An 18,277-nucleotide genomic window follows, 5' to 3' on the forward strand; every position below is an offset into this window, starting at 1 on the left:
CATACAGTACTTGCTGACTTGCACAGGATGACCCAGTAAGTGTCTGAGGCCAGATTTGAAGTCAGGTCTTCCTGACTCCTGTGCCATCATGCTGCCAAAGGTTGTTTACACAAGGAATTTAGAGATCATCTCAAGTCTTAACATCATTGAGAGGTATAGTACACAAAATGAAGGATGGGCTAATAGTCCCACTGTACCCTGGCCAAATCAGAGCTCCTCTGGAGTATCCCATTCAGTCCTAGACACCATGTTTGACAGAGAGTGTTTATAAAATCTAGAGAGTGTCAAGAGGAGGAAAACCAGGATGGTCAAGAACTTGACATGTTTACTCTAGAGGGGGAAAAAGACTTCTTAAGGACAATTGCTTTAAAGTGCTTGAGAGGCTGACATTTGGATGAAGAATTGGCATTTTCCTGATAATTTCAAAGACAGAAAAAGAATAGATGGAAAATGCAAACAAGTAAATTAAAATTTAAATTAACAAAAGAATTCTAACATTTATAGAAGTTCCAAAGCAGCAAACACACTGCTTCACAAGTGGTAGGTATTTTTCATTAAAAGTCTTCAAGTAAATGTTCTGTGACCACTTGTCACATTTGCTCAAGAGGGATTTCCTATTAAATATGTAGTAGACAAAGTCCCATGGGGTCTCATAGCTGAATATGGGGGTTGCAAATTTGTGATTTATCATCAGTAAATGTTTGATTTGTATACCTACCTTATATATCTATATATCCAGAGTAATGTAAAAATTTCTCAGAAGAAAAGGAGTTGTGAGTGAAAAAACTTTAAGAAGCCCTGATGACCAATGTGTTTCCTCCCCAAACTGATATTCTATGCTCATGTGAGATTGTATTTAAAATGATCCACAAAGGAAAAACCAAGTGGACCCAAGTAGATGATGAATATTTCTTTACTAGATTTTCATATGCAATAGGATGGACAGCCCAGAGAGCATGGACAATATATTTTGGTCAGACACTGGAGATAAGACAATGAGCTGAGCCCCAGAATTAGATGAGAGGAAGAAATCAGACTGCACTGTATTTAGGGAATTTCCTAGTGCGTTTAATGACTCAGACTTCTTTAATTAAATATAACATCAGTATTCTTCCAGTGATGCTATATGACTACCAATCAATGAAAAAAAAAACAGTGACTAAACAAAGAAATGGCAATGGAAAGCCATGTGATGATTTTGGGTAAGCTGCAGCACATTATTAAGAAAGAATTAGTCACCAGGACTAGTGTAAAGCAGAGATATCAAACCTGCTGCCAGCAATTCCAAGTGCAGCCAAAAGGAGATTTAAATGTAATTGGGTATTACATTTAAAAAATCAAAATACAATAAATCATAGATAATGTTAACATAAAGTTTTTATATTTTATTTGTGGCTATGTGGTCTAATGGTCCCCGTTTCTATTTGAGTTAATCACCACTGTTGTAAAGAATATTCTGAAGACAAATATGACAAGAAAAGAAGGGCCAATCCTGTAATGAGAGTGAGAAATATCCACTAGATAACTGTTCCATTGAGATCCATGTCATGTCAAGATATCCAGGGGAAGACTCCTAGCATATTGAATGAACCCCTGTGGAAGATTTCCAGACATACAAGGAAAGGGGTATATAGCATAAAATGAGATCAATGTATTGTGACCTGCACCAGTGGAGGGAATACTGATATCACTGAAATCAAAGTCATAAAAGTATATAAATGTAGAATTTTTCTTCCTAAAGAGCAAGTATATAGCCAAGTCTATAGCATAGATTAGGTGATTATATCATTGGATTTTGATATGTCATAGGACAATTCCAACTATTTACATATAAAACAGAAAAGTGTTTCACATATATATAAACACATACACACACATATATTTTCAGCTTATTTAATTCATATTTAAATCACCTCAGAGTACATAAGACATTTAAAAATTTTAATACTTTGCACAAAAGATTATAGGTTTAATTCTGGAAGGGATCTTAGAAATTGTAGAATCCAGCCCCCTCAATATATAAATAAGGAAACTGAGGACCCAGGAGGTTGAATCATTTGTCCAAGGTCGCACAAATAGGAACAGAGCTTAGCTGGAGACTTACATCCCCTGACTCCAAATCCATAATGTCATGCTTGCTCTGTAGAATTTATATTCTGACCCTACAATCTGATATCTTTCTGTCATTGCTCATTGACAAAGATGTGAACTGGTTGGCCATTTCCTTCTCCAGCTTATTTTACAGAGGAGGAAACTGAGACAAACAGGTTAAGTGATTGACCCAGGGTCACATGGCTAGTGTCTGAGGCCAGATTTAAATTCACGTCCTCTCGACTCCAGACCCAGTGCTCTCTCTACTACCCCATGTCACTTCACACTTATTACAAAAAGAAAGAAAAACCATTAGCTGGTCCATCATGTACCTGTGTGAGGATCCTTGGACTAGGATCCATAGATTGGGGCAAGAGGAGACAGCTTGGATATAGCAAGACAAGGAGAAAGGCCACATATTACAGTGGAAAGGACACTGAACTTGGATACTCTCTTCCCTGACATTACAGGAGGCAGCATTGCTCTTGGAGCGGTCCTAAAGCAAGAGAAAATATAGTTCACTATGTTGTGTATTCTTTGTGCCCATCCTTGGCCACTGGAAGGAGAAAGAGGTGAGAAATGGAAGCACGTTCACCTAGAGACGTGATTGCTGAGACTTCCTTATGAGCCTTGATAAGGAATAAAGACAAGGAACAAACTTGGGTGTTAAGTTTCATTCAGATAGGAAAGACAAGAGTAAGAGCTGTGGAGTGTGTGTAAAAAGAATTAAAAATTCTTTTAAGAATTCTAAATATTATATGGAACCACATCCTCTATCCTCTGAATCTGGAAGGTAAGCTGGTTATGATCACAATAATATAACTGGAAATGGCATTACCCACTATATGACACTATAAGAAGAGAGATGGTTCATACTGATCCCAATAGTTTCTTCATTCTCAGGTCCAAGTTTTATTTTTTGCCGAGTTCTAACTGCTTGACACAGAGTAATATAAGACTTTGCTAATCCTGATTCCAGCAAAGCAAGCAGATGCTGTCCAAGGAGCCCATGACACAAATTTGTAAATGTGGTTGTATCCACACCATTTATATGATTTAAGAGGAAAAGAAGAATAAAATGGATTAAAAGATTGTTGAAAAGATCAATGAGAAAATACATGCAAATGTTGAAACATGATATAAACATGTCAGCGATGATTATATAGTCCAAATCCATCATCTTACAGAAAACTCAGGTTTCCCTCATCCTAAACACAGTGTCATGTCATACCATTAATGTATATTGGCTTGCAGCCCATTCAAATCTCTTGTCTTTTCACTTGTCTAGCCCTGCCTTCCCCATAATACAGTTATCCAGTTTATTTTTTTTAACCCAAAGTAGGTCTTGACATTAATTTCCACTAAATTTCATTTTTCTTGTATTTAAAAAAAAGATGTGCAATTGGATGGTCATTCTACTGAGCTGGCACATCAGATTTTATATCTAGGACAGGTACAATGAGTTAGATCCAGAACTTAATAGGAAGAAGTGAATAAATTAGGTTTCATTTGGTAAATTAGGTACTATCTTTAATGATCCCAAACTATTTCCCATTACAAAACCCCATCTATTTACAGAATTAATCTCCAGGTTATGCTGAATGGCTGAGAATCCTAGAACATCTGAACCTTTAAAGAATCCAAATCATGAGTAAATCAAAGACCAACGGAGAGATTCATGGTGATTTCAGTAAACTAGTTGCAGCATATTTCCAATGATGATCTACCACACACAAATGACATATAAACAAGACAGTCCCTAATGTCAAGGAGCTTAAATGTCAAAAAGATATACAGAAATTGAAAGCAAGGTCAGGTAGCAGAGTATGAATAAAAAAAAAATGTGTCATGATCCTGTAAAAATAGCACTAGGAATATTCAAGGTCAAAATGATCCCTTAAGTTGATGAGGAAAGTTAAGCACAACAAAAGGTTGCTTTTAGGAGAAAAAAAGATTTATTGGGAGAAAGGATAATCAAAGACAGAACATGGACATTGTTTTGCATTATGGAATGTGATTGCTACAAGGTAAATTTTTATTTTATTTCTGTTTTCACAGCCAAGAAGAATGATCACTGGACTGGAAAGGACAGGACAAAAATAAATGATATCCAAAATGAGAGATTGTATGAAACTAACTAGCTGCTTTTGATGAGCTCAAGTAACCCAGCCCAGGTACTGAAAGTTTCCCCAAGTCTTGAAAGAAGAGGTAAATGTGATTGCAAAATCATTGTACCTAATCTCTTTTGATCATGTAAAACAGATAATTTTCAAAAAAAGGATGATAATGAGTTCAATAAGTCAACAAGCATTTGTTAAATGTCTACTGGCATTTAGTGGCATTGCAGTGTACTAAGTGGAAATTTTTTAAAAAGCAAAAGAAAACCAAATAAACCCATTGTTACTGCTCTAAAGAAGCTCAAAATCTCATGGTGACTAAAAGCTACTGAACTAAATTTTTATTTCTGAAAAAATTCTAGAATAGTGATCACAAAGAGCCATCGTACTTTAGCAAGGCTAAGCCTTTTTAGACTAACTTTATTTTCAAAAAATGAAGATATTTACTTATCTGATAGATCAAGGGAATGCTATATAGTTTAGGTAAAGTTTTAGGAAAACAAAATCTTTCTTGCTATTCTTGTGGAGAAAATTAAGAGATAGGTGCTAGATGAAAACAAATTAAGGGAACGCAATTAGTTGAACGAGCAAAATCCAGAGTTGTTATTAGTGAATTCATTATTAGCCACAAGTAGTTTGATGTCAGTTTAGAAGTAAGTAAATTCACTGAGCAATTAATGACAATAATATTATAATAATAGCTAATATTTATATGGCACCTACTGGTGTCTGACATCATGCTAAGCACTTTGCAAACATCTCATGTGATGCTCACAACAAACCTGGGAGGCAAATGCTATTATTGTCCTTATTTTACCAATGAGAAAACAAGTAAACAAAGGTTCCATGACTTACCCAGATCACACAACCTGTAAGTATTTTAGGATATATTTGAATTCAGATCCTCCAAAGTCTAGGCCCAATGTTCTCTATTATTTATACCTATTTATTAAACAATAACCCTATGTATAGCATGTGTAAATGCTGGGGATACAGAGAAAGATTTTTAAAAATTAGCCTCTGCCTCCAAAAGCTGATATTCTAATAGAAGCTTTTGTTGTTGTTTAGTAGTTTTATTCAGTCATGTCTAAATTCTTTTTGACTCCACGTGGGATTTTCTTAGCAGAGATACTGGAGTGGTTTGCAATTTCTTTCTCCAGTTCATTTTACAAATAAGAAAACTGAAGCAAATAGGGCTAAGTGACTTGCTTATGGTCACACAAGTAGCAAATATCTGAAGTTCAACCTGAACTAAGAAATATGAGTCTTCTTGACTCTAGGCCCTCCATTCTCCATTATTATATCCAGTTGCCCTGCTAATGGGATCAACAATATGTAAATAATTAAATACAAAGAAGATATATGAAGTAAAAGTAAGATAATTTCAGGGAGAAAGGGATTAGAATTTGGGGAGACCAAGAAAGTCCTCCTGCTAAAGGTGAAACTTGAAGTAAAAGAAACCAGATAAACCAGAGGTGGGGGTAAGGAAAAAGAAAAACATGCCCCAGAAATGGGAGAGTGTGCAAAAACAGAGAGATGGGAAATGGAGAAAGAGAACAAACTTCTTCAAACAGAGAACAAGCATTTATTATGTGCCTACCATATACTAGACACTATGATAAGGATTTTATAAATATTATGTCATTTGAGATTAATAAGAAAAGAAAGAAAATCTTTTGAACTTTTAAGAGACAGACCAAAGAGTTGCAAGGGATCATGCTTCACAGAAAACAAACTCAATCTGTGAGCATAGAAGGATTATAAAAAATTATATTTAATAAAAATGTTTCTTCTGTTTAGGAAAGAATTTTCTTCAAATGGGGAAACCCATTTGTGGTTTTAGTATGCAATGAGTAATCAATGTGATTAAGTCCCATGAAAAGACTTGATCAAATCACTGATTCCTACAGATGAAGCCTGATTTCTACCAATGAAAATTCATATATTAGTAACTCAAATCATGGTTACAGTAGTCATATAAAGTACTAGCACATATTAAAAAGGCTACCCAAACAGTTTAATTGGAGCAATGGTTCCCATATGAGTCATTCATCATGATGGTCCAAGAGTTTTGCACTAAAAATTATTTAATGATGTCTTTGTCAGTAAATAATTGCCCAATTATATTCTAAATTTTTTCTTATGATAGGTCTGAAACACAGTTTATTTCTGTAACAATTCAAAATCATTATTATAATAACTCTGATGTTCATGCAGCAATTAAATCAAACTCAAAACTATTTATGGCTAAGTGTTTGAGTTTCTTAACCTGTCATCAAATTGTTTACAAACTACAACAGGAGTTTTTACATTCAAGTGTGATGTCCAAATGATTAACCTCATTTATATTCTCTACTCTGCACCACAGTTAACTTCCTCATTTCTCTTTCTTACTCTGTAATCTCTTCAGCTGCATAATAATATGATAAAAATATTACAAATATTTGCATTCTTGTAGTATAAATGCCATGAAATCCATGATCTCTGGACATATGTATCATAAATCTTATTTAAGCCATTCCAAACATTCTGCCAAAACAAACTTATATTTCCTCTTGTCACAATATTAAGACTATTCTCTGACTTAGATTTTCAAATGAACTCCTTGGCAATATTGGTTAGTTGTTCAGTACTTCCTATGAAACTGTGACTAGTATGTCAGTGGTGGAAGAAAACAAAGTCATGTCTGCAGAGATAATTTCCTTATAGGAGTAGTTTCTATTTTAAAAAATTACTTAAGATTAAGCAATACATGCAAATGAATTTAAACATGTTTATCATTTAATACAACTTGTCAGTCAATAGAAAAGTAAATATTTTATATCATAACTAGCTTTTCATTTTTATGGCTTGGTTAGATGACTAAAAATAAAAAAAGTCAATTTACATTTCTCAACACAACAGGCTATAAAATTCTATCATTTTCATCACATATTTGCAGAGTGAGAATTTTCATTTTGTTCTTGTTTTAGATTAAAATATAAAAGTAAACCTTAGGCAGAATTAGATTGAAAATTGTGGTTTGGGGGGATCAAGCCAAATATTGCTAGCCTTTGTTCAAATAAAACAATCCAAAATCAAAATTAAGTTTATATATGATTATTATTACATTGTTAAATGTCTCCCAACTTATTTCATTAAAAATCTTATTAATAATTGCCAAAATTTATAAAATAAAGTTAATATGAAGTCTGGCTGATAACAGTAAGCATATGAGATTGTCAGATTACTTCTTTTAATTCTTACAGAATGTTCCATATAAAATATTCATAATTATTTCTTAATTGCTTTTACAATTTTATATTTAGTTTTTATAATTATATGTATAATGAAATTTTATGTTTTATTATCATAATGGAACTTTAGGGGTCAAAAGTATTATAGTAGTTATTATAAACTCTTAATGAGTAAAACTATTTTTAAAACATAATTTGACATTTGAATCAATAAACACTTATTTATTGTTTAGTCTTTTTTCAATTGTGTCTGATTCTGTGACTCCACTTGGAGTTTTCTTGACAAAGATACTGGAGTGGCTCTCCATTCATTTTACAGATGAGGAAATTCACATGTAAAATTAAGCACCTGCTATGTGCCAGAGACACTATGCTAAGTGCCAAGTATATATAAAAAGTAAAAAAAAAAAAAAAAAAAAAAAAAAAAAAGAAATGATCCCTGTTCTTGAGGAGCTCACAATTTAATCATAAAACTTCTGTACATGACCTTAATTTCCAAGTTTATTTTTCTCCACCCTTCATTATCATAGAATCACAGAAGTGGAAAGAACATCAAAGGTATTCCAGAGACCAAATGCTCCTCTACATTTGACAAAATCTCTGCCAAGTTCATTCATAGATTTGCAGTTAAGGAGAAGGTTATTTCCTCTGTACCTGCTGAGATAGTCCATTTTGCTTTCAGAAAGCTATAACTGTTAATAGGTTTTTCCTTATATTTGAGTAAATATATGCAACCTCCATTCTTTCTTTGCTCTACCCTGTGGGGTCACAGAGATTAATGAATAAATCTTAAAGATTATTATAAGTAGTATACTAAATAATTCTGTTGATTCATAGCACTTTTGGGGAGTTGCTGTTGAAATTGTGGGACAAAAATAGTGGGAACCATTGTATCTGTGATCCCTTCCAACTCTTAATATTATTAGTTTAATTCTCCAATCTTTGTTCCAATCAATTCTTCCACTCCTTAACAATGATTTAGCACTATTTTCAGGAACCACTAGATTTTGCTATCTGAAAATATAATATCCCTGGAAAGCCGCTCTAATAGAAATCACTTCTCCCACTGTCTCCAATTCTCAAGGCAAGGATTCTTTGCTCCTTTACTTTCATGCTGTCACTATATATGCCTCATTCAGCATACTTTCCCTCTCTATCATTTATGCAATCCATCCCCTTGTTTCTCCTGTTTGTTACCCTCCAGGATATTCCTCCTTCCTTATGACTTCAAAAACACTAGGCCTAACTGTCCCTTTCTATTACACCTCTAGACCTTATCTTCAGCCAGTTTAATAACCATGATGATAACCTTTCTGATGTGCTGATTTCATAGCTCCGTGAATTTCAGTGACAAATATCTACACTGATTCCTCTGAGTGTGCCATCATTCTGGCAGGATTCCTGTACTTCTGACCATCATAGTTGCAAGCCTTTGACCCTAAGGGTCAAAGTACTTTTGAGGTACTTGTATTCTTGACCCCCATCTCTTTCTATATCCTCTACGAGTTTGACCCTAAAATCATACCTTTTTTCTACTTATTTTTCCATCTTTCTTTATCCAATGCATTAATCCTTCTGCTTATACACATAATCAAAACCCCTTTGTTTTTTTGAGGAAATTTAATAGAGCATAATATAATAGAATAACTAGATTAATAATTAATTAGAATTAGAATTAGAATAACTAGAATTTTTTTCATTAACTTAACACTCTTCCTAGCTGTGTGACCTGGGCAAGTCACTTAACCCCAATTGCCTCAGCAAAAAAAAAAAAAAATTCATTTATGATATCATAATGTGTCTCATTATACTATCATATGTCTCATTATACTATCATACATATGTCTCATTATACTATCACAATATGTCTCAAACTATCATTCTATGTCTCATCTTTTACACAAACTTCTAGATAAAGTTGTCTATGTTCATTACCTATATTTATTTCACTGTCTCTTCTTCGACCCTTACAATCTGGCTTGCTGCCTCATCACTTAACAAAACTGCTCATTACTAGTGACTGCCTAATTGTCAGATCTCATAATCTTTTCTCAGTCCTCATCCTTCTTGATCTCTCTATATCGTTCTTTACACTATGAAACACACACCTCTTCTTACCAAGAACTCAACAAGGAACTAGATTTAGGACTCTGTTTGTCTGGTGTTAAGCCAAATATTGAAAACTTTTGTTTAAGTAAAAGAGTTGAAATATATGAATATTATATTTGTTGTCTTCCAATTTATTTCTTTAAAACTTATTTATATTTGACCAAATTTATCAAATAGAGAAAATTAATATCAATTCTTACAGATAATAATGAGCATAGCTGATATAATACTGGATTGTTTCTTTTAATTCTTACAGAATGTTTCATGTATTAGATTCATAATTATTTCATCATTGCAATTTTGTAATTTTATATTAAAATTTTACAATTAGAGGTAGAAAATGTACATTTACTCATTACAGTTATACAATGCATATTTATTTTTAGAGCTTTTGGGGAGCCAAAAGTAATCATTGAAATTATTATTTAAATACTTAATGGATAATAGAGCAACTAGAATTCTGGGCATGAAGTCAAGAAGACTTAAGTTGCCCTCAGAACACTTACTAGATATGTGACCCTTCCTCTCTGTCTGCCTCAGTTTTCTTGAACTCTAAAATGGAGATCATACTAGCACTTACCTTGCAGGGTTGTTGTGAGAATCAAGAGAGATAATATCTTAAAAGTCCTTCACACAGTACACTTTGGGGGTTGCTAAAGAAATGTTCCCTTCTCTACCTCCAAATTTTGATAGCACTAATCTCATAGTTTTCATATCTTTCTGGCTACTCTTTTATTCCTTTGATGGAATATCATCAATATCCTACTCTAAGTGTGGAAACATCCCAAGACTTCATCCTGGCTATTAATTTCTTCTCTACATACATTCTCTTAGTGATCTCATCAGTTCTCTTGGGTTTAACTATGACTCTGTAGATGACTCCAGATCTTTATATGTCATCCATCCTTATTTGCTCCCTCTCCGATATATTAGTCCTACATCATAAGCTACTTCTAGAACATCCCTAGCTGAATGTCTTGGAGGCCTCTCAAACTCATGTTCAAAACAGAACTTATCTTTCCCTAAATATCTTCTCCTCTCCCCAATTTCTTTATTTCTGTTAAAATAATAACAATAAAAAGCCTGGGGCAGCTAAATGGCACGATGGTGGATAGATTACTAATCCTGGAATCAGGAAGACCTGAGTTCAAAGTCAGGATTCAGACTTTCCTTTTACCCAGGTTTTAGAGCCTCAGAGTCATCCTCAACTCTTCATTCTCCATCAGCCTCTATATTTAATCAATTTCCAAGTTTTGTTATTTTGACAATATTTCTTCTATCTAACTCCTTCATTCCATGTACATCATCACAACTCTAGAATTAAACCCTCGTTACTTCTTAACTATTGCAATAACTTCAAAATTGGCATCCCTCATTTTAATTTCTTCCCTTCCACAAAATTGCCATTTTGAAAATTCTAAAGCACGTCTTCCCACATTACTCAAGAAGCTACAATATTGCCCTCTCATCTCTATTACTCCCCTTCATTCACTCTAAGGTCCAGTCACACTGATCTACCTATTGTTTCACATAGATGATATTCTATCTCCTATCTCTATACCTTTTCATAGACTTTCTTCTTTGAATATCCATCTTATAGAATTCCTAGCTTCTTCCAAAGCTCAGCTTCAGGGCAACTTTCTACAGAAAGTTTATCTCAATCCTCTCTAGTCACTGATTTTCATCTCCCATGTGAGTCTGAATCTATTTTGTATTTTGTTGTTGTTGTTGTTTTATACATATTATTTCATAAGTTCCTCGAAGACAGAGCATTTTATTTTTGTTTTTGAATCACCAGCATCTAACATACTATCTGATAGGAACTTAATAAATGCTCGTTAAATAAATGAATAGACACAACCTTTGTTAAACTTGTGATTAACAGAATTATCACAGAATTATTACAGTCGTGTCTCTTTTAGTTTTCTCTGTGCTTAGGACCTTGGTCAGCTCAGTAATATGACCAAATACAAAAAGAAACCCACCTTTCACCCCATGTTCTAGGATACACTGACTCACAACACAGAGGAAATAACCATTGATAAATTCTCCCAGATTCATCTGGTTTTCACATACTATTTTCCTTTCATGAATAGGCTGAACTCATTTATTGAGGTACCTTACAATTTTCAAATTCTGAGTCAATGATTGTGTGACAGCCAAAATAAGATCCCCTTTGTTTCCTTTTCTTTCTCTAACTTATAGTCATATTTACAAGTAACATGATTAAGGCCAATTTCATACATACACACACACACACACACACACACACACACACACACACACACACACAGCAATGAAAACCCTTTTCCCTTTTATATTTTTGCTTCAGAAAGCCCCCAAATAGGGTCAAAATAGCACATTCTTTTGATCTTAGCCAGAGCAACCACCTTCCAATAGGTGCAACTCAGCTGCAACCTATCTTCCTTATTGTGCTCACACAACTAAGACCACTGCATCTTCCATTATTTTGAAGTCTGAAATGGATCTACAATGAAGTCAACAAGCATTTATTTAGTACTGCAATATAACAGACTTTGGGCCAGTGCTAGGAATACAAAGGCAAAACAAGTGCTAGGAATTCAAGAAAGGCAATAAGACAGTCTCTTTCTCTCTCAAGAAACTCACATTCTCATATGCTATTCTATTGCTGATGCTAATTATTCCCAAAATATGACCTTTATTTCTCAGTTCTTCCTTACTTCATAAAATCAGTTCTTATCTGAATTTTCTTACCTCCTTACTCAATTAAGTTACCAAAGTCAGAGTCATTTCAACAACATGCTTTCTATCACCCTAAGTTCTCTCATTTCTTTAACTTGCTTTTATTCCTGCTCAACTAATCTCCAAACACTGGACAACGTCCACTATTTCCTCCACTCCTCCTTCTTGACCATCTAGTGTTACTGGGGAAAGTCATGAAAGCCTACTGCCATGAAAATCTACCATAAATGCATTTTTCATTATCTCATCTAACTCTATAGTACTAATCAGCAATTCATCAATCACTCTTCAAATCTTCTTTTTTCAAGTCCCCAATCCTATTCATGTCACCCATTCTTACAATAAATGATCCCCAATCCTACTACATTCATAAAAAAATTAAGTTTGAATTTCCTCCTCCCCTTTTCATTAATTCAGAACTTTTCTGAATCCTTCTCATTTATCTTCTCCTCTTCATAAGAAGAGATAACTTTCTCTCTGGTCAGAATTTTTCCACTAATGCCACTGATTCCATCTCTTTCCATCCTTATTCATTCTTGTAATTTCAATCTCTTCTTTTTGTCTGATTCCTTTCCATCTGTCTATACCAGTTCAAATCTTAACTAAACTTAATGCAGCAAAGTAATGGATCAGGTCAACGATACTCATTTAAATGTCACCCTTCAGCGTGTCATTAGACTCCTTTCTATATTTAATTTTATCATCCTATTCTCAAAAACAATACAGGGACATGATTAAATAGCGTCTTTCTCATTAGTAAACTGCAGTCTCTTGCTCATTATTTAATCAACTTGATCTTCCGTCCCAGTTCATTATGTATTCATTATTTAATAAACTAGAGAAACTTCTTTCCTCAATAGTAATTACTCTTATTTTTATATAGGAAATACCTTAATTTTCTATGAGGAAATTAGTATGAAAATTATTGAATGTGTATCATTTATTAGTGAATTAACTCAATGGTAAGTATAAAGATAAGAAAATTATTAACAGCATTTTGACTTTGTAAAATATTATAGCCAATGTCACTGCAAACCCTTACTATAACACCAATTAATTTCACTTGCAAAAATTCAAGTTTATACCATTCAGTTTCTCTCAGCATACCAAGTGAAACTTCCTCCTAAAAATCCTCTTCCCAAAATAAAGATGAAAATACCTTCTTCAGTAAAAGATCAATCTTCTTTCTCCTTGTCTATTTCGGTTTCTCTCAGATACAACAGGAAACTATCTTCAACTTCTATCAACCTATCACTTTTAATAATCTTTCTCTAATTTATCTCAAAGATTTTCTTAGATCAAAAGGAAAAAAGTATAATAAAAAAACAATAAAAAAATCCAAAACCAAAACCAAAAACAAAAACAAAAAATTCTCAAATACTGTTTTCCTGATTTTAGAGAGAGAAACATCCCTATAGCAAAAAAATTTTCAACTGACACTTCAAAACTTTCAGCATATACTCCCTTCCCCCTCCCTCCAGCATTCTATTTGGCTTTTAAAGTTACAGGAGCAGTATAGAATCATTTGAAACAGGGGTTATACTGAAAAAAAAAAACAAACAAAAACCCTTTTCCCTTGACCCTAACACCCATTTAGATCCTACCACCATTATCTTTTCCCCCTCCTTACTTGTTCTTTAAAATTCTTTTTATTATCTTTGTTTTTTTATACCACACTTATCTGCCAATTCATTCCACACCCCTGGAGAACACTCCTTTGTGAACAAGAAAAATAATAAGGCAGAACCGACCAATATTTCAATCCCATTGGACAATATATGTGGCATTCTCCACCTGTAGTCCTTCCCCCCTCTACCAAGGAGAGGTAAGGGAGTTTTGTCATCAATATTCTGGAACTAAGATTAGTCATTTTATTTTAATCTGAGTTTAGCTACTGTTTAGTGTTATTTTAATTTACTTTCTTTTAATCATTATGTCTGTGTTTCTTTCTTCATTTGCATTATATCATAAAAGTCTTTCTATGTTGTGAAATATTGCATTCATATCTCAGAATTTTAAAAACCATTTTCTAATTTACTTTGAATCTAATGAAATCTACTGTTTTATTTTTGCTACCACAAAAATAAATGCAGCTATTAATATTTTGGAATATGTGGGATCATTCTTTCTGACTTTGAGCTCCTTTGGGGTTTATGCTAAAAGGCTAGCTCACTAGATCAGATTCTAGAAATAGTTGTGTGATCATCAGGGGGCTCTACTGACCAAGTGCCTGATTCCGTTTCCTAAGAAGCTCTGAAGAACGACTGACTGTTCCCAGTGATTATGAACTTCACCCACGATCAGATGGCATTATAAAGCAACTGTCAAACTGATTCTCATAGAGTGGATAAGCTCCTTATGCTTTTTGTGAGTGATAGCACAGAGTCATTAATTTAAGATTTAGGACATGTGGATTTATTCTATTTGATGTTGTGATGTCCCTAACTGCTAAAATCTCTGCTCTCTTCCTTCCAAGAGTACATTTCAATGACCCATTCTGTTAACTTACCCAATGCCAAAACTGTATTCAGGTTTTCTCAACAATAGGAAGAAAACCATATATTTTAATCATTCAATAGACTGCAACCTGTGACTTTATCCCACATCAGATCACTCCAAAATCAGTCTGGGCATTAGATATGCCCCAAATCCAAGAGCTCAGAGCAACACAGTTCAGAAATCCAGATTCAAATCTCTTCTCCCACAGTTTCACAGAGTGGGGCAAGATGTTAACCACTCACCTGATACCCTAGCTAAGCTGATACTAGAGATACTAGCTGAATTTTTACTGTAACTGCTTTTCTACTCTACCTTAACCCTCCTCCACACTGACAAGTACTATGGGTATTGGTCAACTCAAGAGGATCTGACTAGCTCAGGTCTTTCAGTCTTATATAAGAAGGAAGGAAGTATGCATAATTCTCTTATTCAGATTCTAATTCTATTATTTCTCCTTCTTTATGAATTTTCCCCTTCAATAAATTGTAGTACCACTACTAGACTTGTATTTTTAAAGATATCAAAATAGAGAGAAGGTACCTATATGTACAAATATATTTTTAGAGCATTTTTTTCTTTTCATGGCAAATAAAGGAAATTAAGACAGTGCCCATCAACTGGAGAATGACTGAACAAGTTAAGGTACACATGTGTAAGGAAATATTATTGTACCATAAGCTATGATGAAAGGGACACTTTCAGAGAAACGTGGGGGGACTTTTAAATTGATGTAAAATAAATTGAACAGAACCAGAAGAACCAATTTACATAATAACACAACAAAACTTTGAAAGACTTGATTATGATCAATGTAATGTCTGACCACAATTCCAAAGGCCTGATGATGACACATGCTACCCATTTCCTGAGAGAGGCGATAGATGCCAGATGCAGAATGAGGCTCAATTTTTTTAGACATAACTAGTGTCAGATTTTGCTTTGCTTGATTATCTATATGTATTTCAAGAGTTTTCTTTTTCTTTTTTTGATGGAAGAAAAGGGATAAAAATAAGTGTCTGTTAAGTTTTTAAAGTAAAACAAAATTACATTTAAAATATAAGAAAATTTGATACCTATCAACATTCTCTATCACTTTTCCAGACCTTGCCAACTCTTTTTATTAAAGCTTTTTATTTTCAAAATATATGCATGGATAATTTTTCAACATCGACTCTTGCAAAACCTTGTGTTCTAAATTTCCCCCTTCTGCCCACTCCCTTCTCCTAGATGGCAAGTAATCCAATTTATTTTAAATATATTAAAAATATATGTGAAATCCAATGTATTCATACATATTTATTCAATTATCTTGTTGCACAATCAGATTAAAAAGGGAAAAAATGAGAAAAAATGCAAAAAAACAACAACAAAAAGAGTGAAAATTCTATGTTGTGATCCACACTCAGTTCCCATAGTCCTCTCTCTGGGTGCAGATGCTTGCCAACTCTTATAAAGAGAAAAGATCTAAAGTTAGAAGAGATTTCCTAATCCATCTAATCCAGTCTAAACAGTCCCCCTCCCCATTTTGTAAATAAGTAAAATGACACCCAGATTTTATCTCAGTCACTTACAAGCTGTGTGACCCAATTAACCCTGTCTGTTTTAGTTTCCTCATCAGTAAAATAGCTGGAAAAGGAAATGATAAACTGCTCCTATATTTTTGCCAAGAAACCCCAAATGGAGTAAAATAAAAAAATCAAACATGACTGAACAACAATAACAAAATGTGTCAGAGGTAAAATTTGAACCCAGATCTTATGACTTCTTAGTCTATGTTCTTTCCAGTGTATCAAATGACTTCTTACTGTCTTGATCAGAAAGTTTCCCAGGAAAGCAAAGCAGAGGCATAGAACTGATGAGTTCATCAGCTGGTAAAGACAGAAATAGAACAACTGTCCCTACAGTGAAATAATTTTTCTCATATAATTCATCTAGACTTTGAACCAGACGGTCCCACCTAACTAGTGACATGCAGCATTCTGAGAAGTCATCCCCAGGCATTAAGGAGTTAGTAGCATGATCAAAATAAGAGGCAGGAAGGTGATCACTTTAGATCAGCCATCTCAAAGAGCACTGATGCACAAGTCCATTCCTTACCTTTTCCCTTCCACCTACTTCTCAGCATTTTCAGCATCCATACAACACTTTTAACTTTACACTTCTCTTTTTTGAAAATATTATTTCAGTAGTATGTATGATATTTTTGTTGCCTAGGCAACAAAATGAAATACTATCATCATGGAAACATAACATCCATCATTTGATATACTTATTTGGAGGGAAAAACTAATAACACATAAACTTTAATATTCACTTATTTTAAAAGTTGTTAAATTTACAGATAAGATGCTCTTTAAGTTGGAGCTTTTAAAAAAAAAGAATTGAAGATCAAACATAAAACAAATAATACAACTTTAATAATAAAATTCCAAAATCAACTAAATATAGATGGTATAATAACAGGCTACTTGGCAAAAATGCTAATGAAGTCATAAGAAGACTTCAGAACATCTCATTGTCATTACTCCTAATTAGGTGGTATGGGGTTGGGGAGGGGGGAGCAGTAGATCTGAAGTCAGAATAGCCTGAAGTTCGAATCCTTCCTTGGATATTTTTCCCATTTATATATCACTTTACCATATCTTAAGCACTATGCTAAGGTCCTCACAATAACCCTAGGTGGCATGTAATGTTATTATCTCCATTTTACAGATGAGGAAAATGAAGCAAACAAAAATGAAATGATTTTTTCAGCCAGCAAACAAAAATGAAATGATTTTTTCAGCCAGGAAGTTATGAGAGAACTAGTTAGTGTCTGAAGCTGAATTTGATGTTTCCTAACTCCAAACCTGCCACTCTCTCCATTTACATCCTAGCTGACTCATTTCACTAGTTGTATTACACTAGGCAATTCATTTAACTTTCTTTTGGCCTCAATTTCCCCATTTGTAAAATATATATGATAACAGTACTTAGAGTTATTAAGAAGATCAGGTGAAATCATAAGTTTAAAGCATGTTGCAAACTTTGAAGCACTAAATAAATATTAGTTATCGACTGAAACTGAAAGTGAATACTATTCTTTATTCTATGAGTTTGTTAAATGCATTGACTGCAGTGAAATTGGTAAGGAAAGTTTTATCCTTATCGGGTGCTTTTAAAATGAATGAAAAACAATTTTTTTTTTTTGCTTAATCTGTGCAATATAATTGAATTATGTTGAAATGCTGGGTTTTGATAGATATCAAGAAAGTTTAGGAGATCAAAGAGAGAAGGGAAAGTCTCAATCACAAAAATATTTAGAGAAGCTTTGTTTTTTGTAGTAACAAAAAAACTTGAAACAATGGTGTCCATTGATTAGGGAATGGTTTAATAGGTTGTGGAATATAATGGGATATTATTGTGCTTAAGAAATGATGGATTTAAAGAGTTCAAAGAAATTTGAGAGATTTAACTGATACAAAGTGAAGTAAGCAGAATTAAGGAAACAGTTTATTCAAA

General features: G+C 33.6%; 1 long non-coding RNA gene across 2 annotated transcripts in view; it reads right to left on the bottom strand.

Annotated features, from left to right (window-relative positions):
- The window catches only part of LOC116419075, a 32,588-nt gene extending 18,845 nt beyond the window's left edge, over positions 1–13,743 (bottom strand). For both annotated transcript variants that reach the window (XR_004229304.1, XR_004229303.1), the window contains exon 1: positions 13,437–13,743. This is a non-coding gene — a long non-coding RNA (uncharacterized LOC116419075). The remainder of the gene's footprint in view (positions 1–13,436) is intronic.
- Positions 13,744–18,277: the final 4,534 nt, after the last annotated feature.

Source organism: Sarcophilus harrisii, chromosome 4 (genome assembly GCF_902635505.1).
Source record: "Sarcophilus harrisii chromosome 4, mSarHar1.11, whole genome shotgun sequence".
NCBI classification, from domain to species: domain Eukaryota; kingdom Metazoa; phylum Chordata; class Mammalia; order Dasyuromorphia; family Dasyuridae; genus Sarcophilus; species Sarcophilus harrisii.